At 41.1% G+C, this 6,158-nt stretch overlaps 1 protein-coding gene across 3 annotated transcripts in view; it reads right to left on the bottom strand.

Moving 5' to 3' along the window:
* Znf280c (zinc finger protein 280C) overlaps positions 1-6,158 on the bottom strand; it is a 71,963-nt gene that overhangs the window by 65,216 nt on the left and 589 nt on the right. The window lies entirely within an intron of this gene.

Raw genomic sequence — 6,158 nt, 5'->3', positions numbered from 1 at the left:
TTATTTATTTATTTATTTTTTGGTGGAACCAGGGATTGAACTCAGGCCCTTGTGCTTGCCAGGCAAGCACTTATTCTACTGAGCCATCTCCCTGGCAAGAATTTAATTTCAGTATGAAAAACTCTAGAAGATAGTAATGACTGTTTTAGCAAGATATTCATTCAACATACACTTCTTGTTTTATGGTTATGTTAAAAACACTGAGAATATTTAAAAAAATTTAAGTATGGGTGTATCTATGAAAATGTTATAGCAGGAATCAACTGGCAAAGTACTCAAATCCAAAACACAATGGCAAATCTATGGCACAAGTGTTGATTTGTTTTTCCATTTATGTATTTGGTACAGGGTCTCAATATGCAGCTCAGACTCCTAGTGATTCTGTTTTCAGCCTCCCCAGCACTGGGAATACAGGTATGTGCCACTACATCAGGGCTGGGTCACCTGCTCAGAGTACCCCAGGGGTGGGGCGGGGCCAGCACAGCATGTGGGTCCTGGAATGAACCCTGGTCCAATCCTGGTTCACGTGCTTGCCTAAGCAGGCACTCATCTCACCAGCCCTTCATAAGTGCTGTTTTCAAGACAAAAGATGTCAATGTATGAATTGTTTTTTCTAAACTAAAATCTCAGAATGCAGGTTTAATTGCAGTGTTTGCACTTTGTGATAAGTGGATTTTGATTTGTAGTTCAGGAATTCATTTCTAAAAACCTCACCATTACTGGTTACCTTGGTTCCTTCAGACAACTGCACTAGTAACTAAGCAATTCAGACTCCCAAACTAGGTTTTGGGAAACACATCACATTTCATTCAAGAAGAAAATACAAGCTCACCATCTTTTTTTTCCTGTCTAAAAACTTACACTGTGCAATTTTTCAAAGAATACTGACTTAATTATTTTCCTATTAATATAATGCACTATGAAGTTTTCTATATTGAAAAAAACATTTTGAGTTCATTTTTGGGATGTAGCACTATAATACAATATACTTTCTGCAAAATAATTTTATATTATATTCTGGCTAAGGCCCGGCGAGATAGCTCAGTGGACTAAGTGCCTGCTTAGGCAAGTGCAGGGACTAGAGTTCGATCCCCAGTCCTGCATGCTGCACCGGCCCCACCCCTGGGCTGGCTGAGCTGGAAATGGAGTCCAGGCATGGTGGTGCACGCCTGTCATCCCAGCACTGGAAAGGCTGAAAATAGGAGGACCACTATGAGTCTGAGCTGCATAGTGATACCCTGTACAAAATACATATAAATAAATAAACAAACAAATGAAGATTCTAGCTAAAAACTGCCCTTAGAAAACACTTTTTTCTTCTTGGTGGTGGTACTGGGGATCAAGCCCAGCAGTTCTCTACCACTTAACTACATCTCTGGAACATTTCATTTTTTTATTTTGAAACAGGGTTTTGCTAAATTACCCAGACTACCCTTGAAATTTTGATCCTCCTGCTTCAGCATATGGAGCCACAGAGATTTCAAGCATGTGTTACTACTGTACCCAACAAAAATATACTTTTATCACTGTTCATATGTAAAAGATATATAGGTTGGGGAAATGACTACATAATTACTGGACTTTCAAAGCTAGTGTATACAGTAAATATACAATCTTCATGATATTCTATAATCTTTAATTGCTAAAGTAACCCCACTAAATATATACTTATCATGAATTCATGTTTTATGAGTAAACCTTAGCTACCAGAGAAAATATCAAATGTCATGGTGGGAACACTGGAAATGGAGGCAGAAAATACAGAAATTTTGGGTCTACCACTCTGGCTGCCAAATCTATAAAAGCTTAATTATCCTCTTGGAGTCAGTTTATCTGTAAAGTGAAAATATCAGGTATCATGCCACTAAGCTACATCCTTTTAGTATCTGTCTTAATAAAAAAACAACTAGATTCTCTTAGATTCTAAAATGAATTTTCAGGGTTAGGGATGTACCTCAGTGGCATAAGCACCTGCCTGGCAAGTGCAAAGTCCCAAATTCAATCTCTGGTACGGCAAAAAAAAAAAAGTATGATGTATTTAAATTCCTGTATCTAATAGTTCTCACTATTCCTTTATTCTTATGTAAATATTTTGTTAAAAGACTTCAAAACTAAGAAATAAAATGGTCTGTTCAATCCAGTTGGTACTTAGTAATGATTGCTTTTCCTGATACACAGCAGGTTAACAAATATTTGTTCAAAGAAAATCATTGTGCAGAGAATGAATTTTAAAAGCCTAGGTATAAGGGCCAGCAATGTAGCTCAGTGGACTAAGCACTTGCTTAGGTAAGTGCAGGGGCCAGGGTTTGATCCCTTGCATTGCATGCTGTGCTGGCCATGACGGCCCCACTCCTGTGCACACTGAGCCAGTGATGGAGTCCAGGCATGGTGACACACACCTGTAATCCCAACACTAGGGAGGCACAAATCAGAAGGATCACTAAGAGCTGCATAGTGAGACCCTGAGTGTGTGTGTGTGCGCCACCACACCCAGTCTAGGTATACATCTTTACTTAAATTACTGGGCAAATCAAATTGTCTTGAATCACCATTTACCCTGAGATTTCGGATCAGGTGTCATCCTTACAATGTGAAAGAGTCTGTATCTCTCAGGTAAGTTACAACATCCAAAGGGTTAAAACAATCTGACTAAAAATCTTTTTTTTTTTTTTTTTGCTGGTACCAAGCACCAGGGATCGGAACTTGGATGTTGTGCTTGCCAGGCAGGCACTTATGCCACTGAGCTATATCTATATCCCGGCCCTAAAATTTCTTTTTAAAATGCTTTTAAATTTTTTTATTTATTGATTGATGGGGTACAGGGTCTTGCTACACAGCTTGGACTCATGATGATCTCCTGTTGCAGCCTCCCCAACACTGGTATTACAGGTGTGCGCCACCACATGGGGTCAGCATGGGACTGTGCACCTGGGGTTCCGGGGCTGGTATGGCATGCGGTACCAGGGATCAAACCCAGGTCTTTGTGCTTGCTAGGCAGGTGCTTGGGCTGCCTAGCTAGCTCCCTAGCCCTAAAAATCAAATAATTTTTAAAGTCCTCCTCTGAATGTTTTCAGTTATATAACAAATTGGTGAATATATGTGATAAATATTTCTGGTCTTTGGAAAGTTATTTTTAAATAACAAAATATTTTCAATATAAATTTCCAAGATTCTATCATTTTTTCAAAACTATAAACCAGGTACAGTGGGACAAGCCTGTAATCCCAGAACTCAGAACTTTGAGAGGCTGTGATAGAAGTATCAAGTGTGAATCCAGCCCAGCGATTTAGAAACTGCTTAAAAATATAAAAAAGGGCTAAGGCTGGACATGGTGGCATACAGCTGTAATCCCAGCACTTGGGAGGCTGAGGCTGGAGGGCTGCCATGATTCAAGGTCCCTAAGCTACACAGTGAGACCCTGTCTCAATATACAAAAAAGGAGACTGCGGTTGTAAGTTCAGTAGAAGGGTTTTGGGTTTGATCTCCAGAATCACTCCCCCTGAAGAAAAAAAGGATGCAGCTCAGGAGAAAGGACATGGATTCAATGGAGGAACAGAAGGACTATAGATTATTTTTTTCCCAAGTGTTAGATTATGACTGTTTTTTTATTAATTTTATTGAGAAACAAATAGCAATGAGGCAGTTCAAAACAGGTTAGTAGGACAGTTACAATAATTAATACGTTGCATATTGTTGTCTTCATAGGATTTTGTTACATATGTTAGATTATTTTTTATTTACCAAAATTCCTATTCCATTTAGGTCTTCCCCTGCCCAATTACAGTAATAGCAAAAAAATTTCTCAGTGGGCTGGAATGTAGCTCAGTGATAAGAGCACTTGCCTAGCATGTGCCTGGCCCTTTTTCATTCTTAGCACTGGGGAAAAAAAGAAAAAAAACGTGCTTCATTCTAAACGTTCTCTGGAAAAAGGAAACAAGTGGGAGAGAAGGACATGGAACTATATAGTGTATCTCTTTCCCTTTGCTCTTCCTCTTCCCTACTAAAAAATACTGAGTAGTAAAATGCTGGACTTGAAAAAGTCGGACTGGACCAGAAAATCAAACTGGACAAAATAAGTTGGACAGGGGGCTGGGGAGATGGCTCAGTAGGATAAGCGCTTGAGGGGCTGGTGAGATGGCTCAGTGGTCTAAAGCACCTACTTAGAACAAGCTTAGCAAAGCACAGGGACCGCGGTTCAATCCCCCAGCACCACATGCCAGCCAGCCCCGCCCCCTGGTGGGCGGAGCTGGCCACACACACACACACGCACAAATAAACAAATAAATAAGTAAAATTAAAAAAAAAAAAAAGGATAAGCGCTTGACTGGCAAACGCAAGGATCTGAGTTCAATCCCTGGTTCTGCCAAAAAAAAAAAAATAAGTTGGACAGGGAAAACTGAGATTTCAACTTCAAAATCAGCATTTTTTCAACAGATTTTCAACTTCTCAATGTGCTTATAAAATATTTAAATATTAAAAAGTTGAAAATATGTCAAAAATATAAAGAGAAATGAGTATCTCTTTAAAAATTTTAGGTCAATCTACTTGCTTCACAACACTCTCATAAAAATCAGGGTATAGGGCTGGTGAGACGGCTCAGTGGTCTAAAGCACCTACTTAGAACAAGCTTAACAAAGCACAGGGACCGCGGTTCAATCCCCCAGCACCACATGCCAGTCAGCCCCGCCCCCTGGTGGGCTGAGCTGGCCACACACACACACACACACAAATAAATAAAATTTAAAAAAAATCAGGGTATACACTGGGTATGGGGTGGTGCCAATTGTAATCCCAGCATTTTTTTTTCCTTTTGGTATTCAGGATCTCGAGCTTGCCAGGCAGATGCTGTGCCTCTGAGCTATATCCCCAACCCAATCCCAGCACTTTGGAAGCTGAAGCAGGAGGACCCAAGTCTAAATTTAGCCTGGGTTACTGAGCAAGACTCTCTCGAAGGAGGGGAAGGGGGTGTAGGGTTCTAGCACCACAAAATAACCCCACCAAAAACCCAAAACAAAACCCCAAACCCCAACCCAATCACTTGAGTTGGTAGTCCTCTCCAGGAAGCTGTTTCACTTTTAAAACAGTTCTATCAACACCCTACTGGCTACCTCAAAAGGGGGGTGAAAACAATATAATGAACAAATGCAAGGCATAATTATATTGGAATTTGTACTGATACGTAAAGCGCAGAAAGTGCACAGATTTAACCTAATTTTATAGTAAACCAGTGTCTGCAGACTTACTGAAGTTTTTGCTTAAGACGACAGTTTGAGTTCGCACTGTAACCCCTAAAGGACGCCTTAAAATTCAACTTCTAGGATTTAAATTTGTTCAATGGCACCAAGGTATTAAAATTCATAATCCTAAACAGAAAACAAATAGCGATAAATTTATTTTTACCGATTTAAAAAAAATTCTTTCAAACAAAGAGAATTCCTAAGGTCTCCCGTGCTTGTAGAAACTGGTTCACTTGACACTGTTCTCACATTTCTATTTAAAAAAGCATTAAAACTTGAGAGAAGTGCACTCCTTCCATTTTTAGAGTAGGTTTCCTAAGGAAAACCTCAAATGAGTTAATTTTTTCCATCCCATTAAGAAAACACGGCACAGCAAACTGTTAGAAAATCGCGCATGTAACTCCACGTTTCTTCGCGGAGCTCTCACCGCAGTCGAGACAATAACGGAATGGAGCACGATTTCTGACACAGAAGGGCAGTCAGTCCCTTTGGCAAGAAAAAAAAAAGGATGAAAACACGGAATGACTGGGAACCTGGGCTGGGGGAGGGGGAACCTGGCTAGAAAGAGCCGAGGGCCTGCGAGAGCACACACGGCGCAAAGTTCCGAGCCCCCACCATCACGCGCCACACCGAGGCGACGCGGGGGTGGGCGGGTCTCCACCAAACACCGGCACCAAGAGTACAAAAGACCAAAGAGATTTGTTTTCAGAAAGAAAAGCCCAAACCAAGCTACGGACAGAGCCACAGGCCTCGGGAGGCGAGGAGGACGAGGAAGAAGAGGAGAAGGAGGAGGACGAGGAGGAGGAGGAGGAGGACGAAGAGAAGGAGGGGAAGGAGGAGGTAGAGGAGGATGAGGAGGACGAGGAGGAGGAGACGGAGAAGGAGGAGGAGAAGGAGAAGGAGGAGAAGTGTATCTCTCAG

The sequence above is a fragment of the Octodon degus genome, unplaced genomic scaffold (assembly GCF_000260255.1).
Source record: "Octodon degus isolate 3935 unplaced genomic scaffold, OctDeg1.0 scaffold00063, whole genome shotgun sequence".
In the NCBI taxonomy this organism is placed as follows: Eukaryota; Metazoa; Chordata; class Mammalia; order Rodentia; family Octodontidae; genus Octodon; species Octodon degus.
Note: the sequence above shows the minus strand (reverse complement) of the source record. Positions and strands in the feature narration are given on the sequence as shown.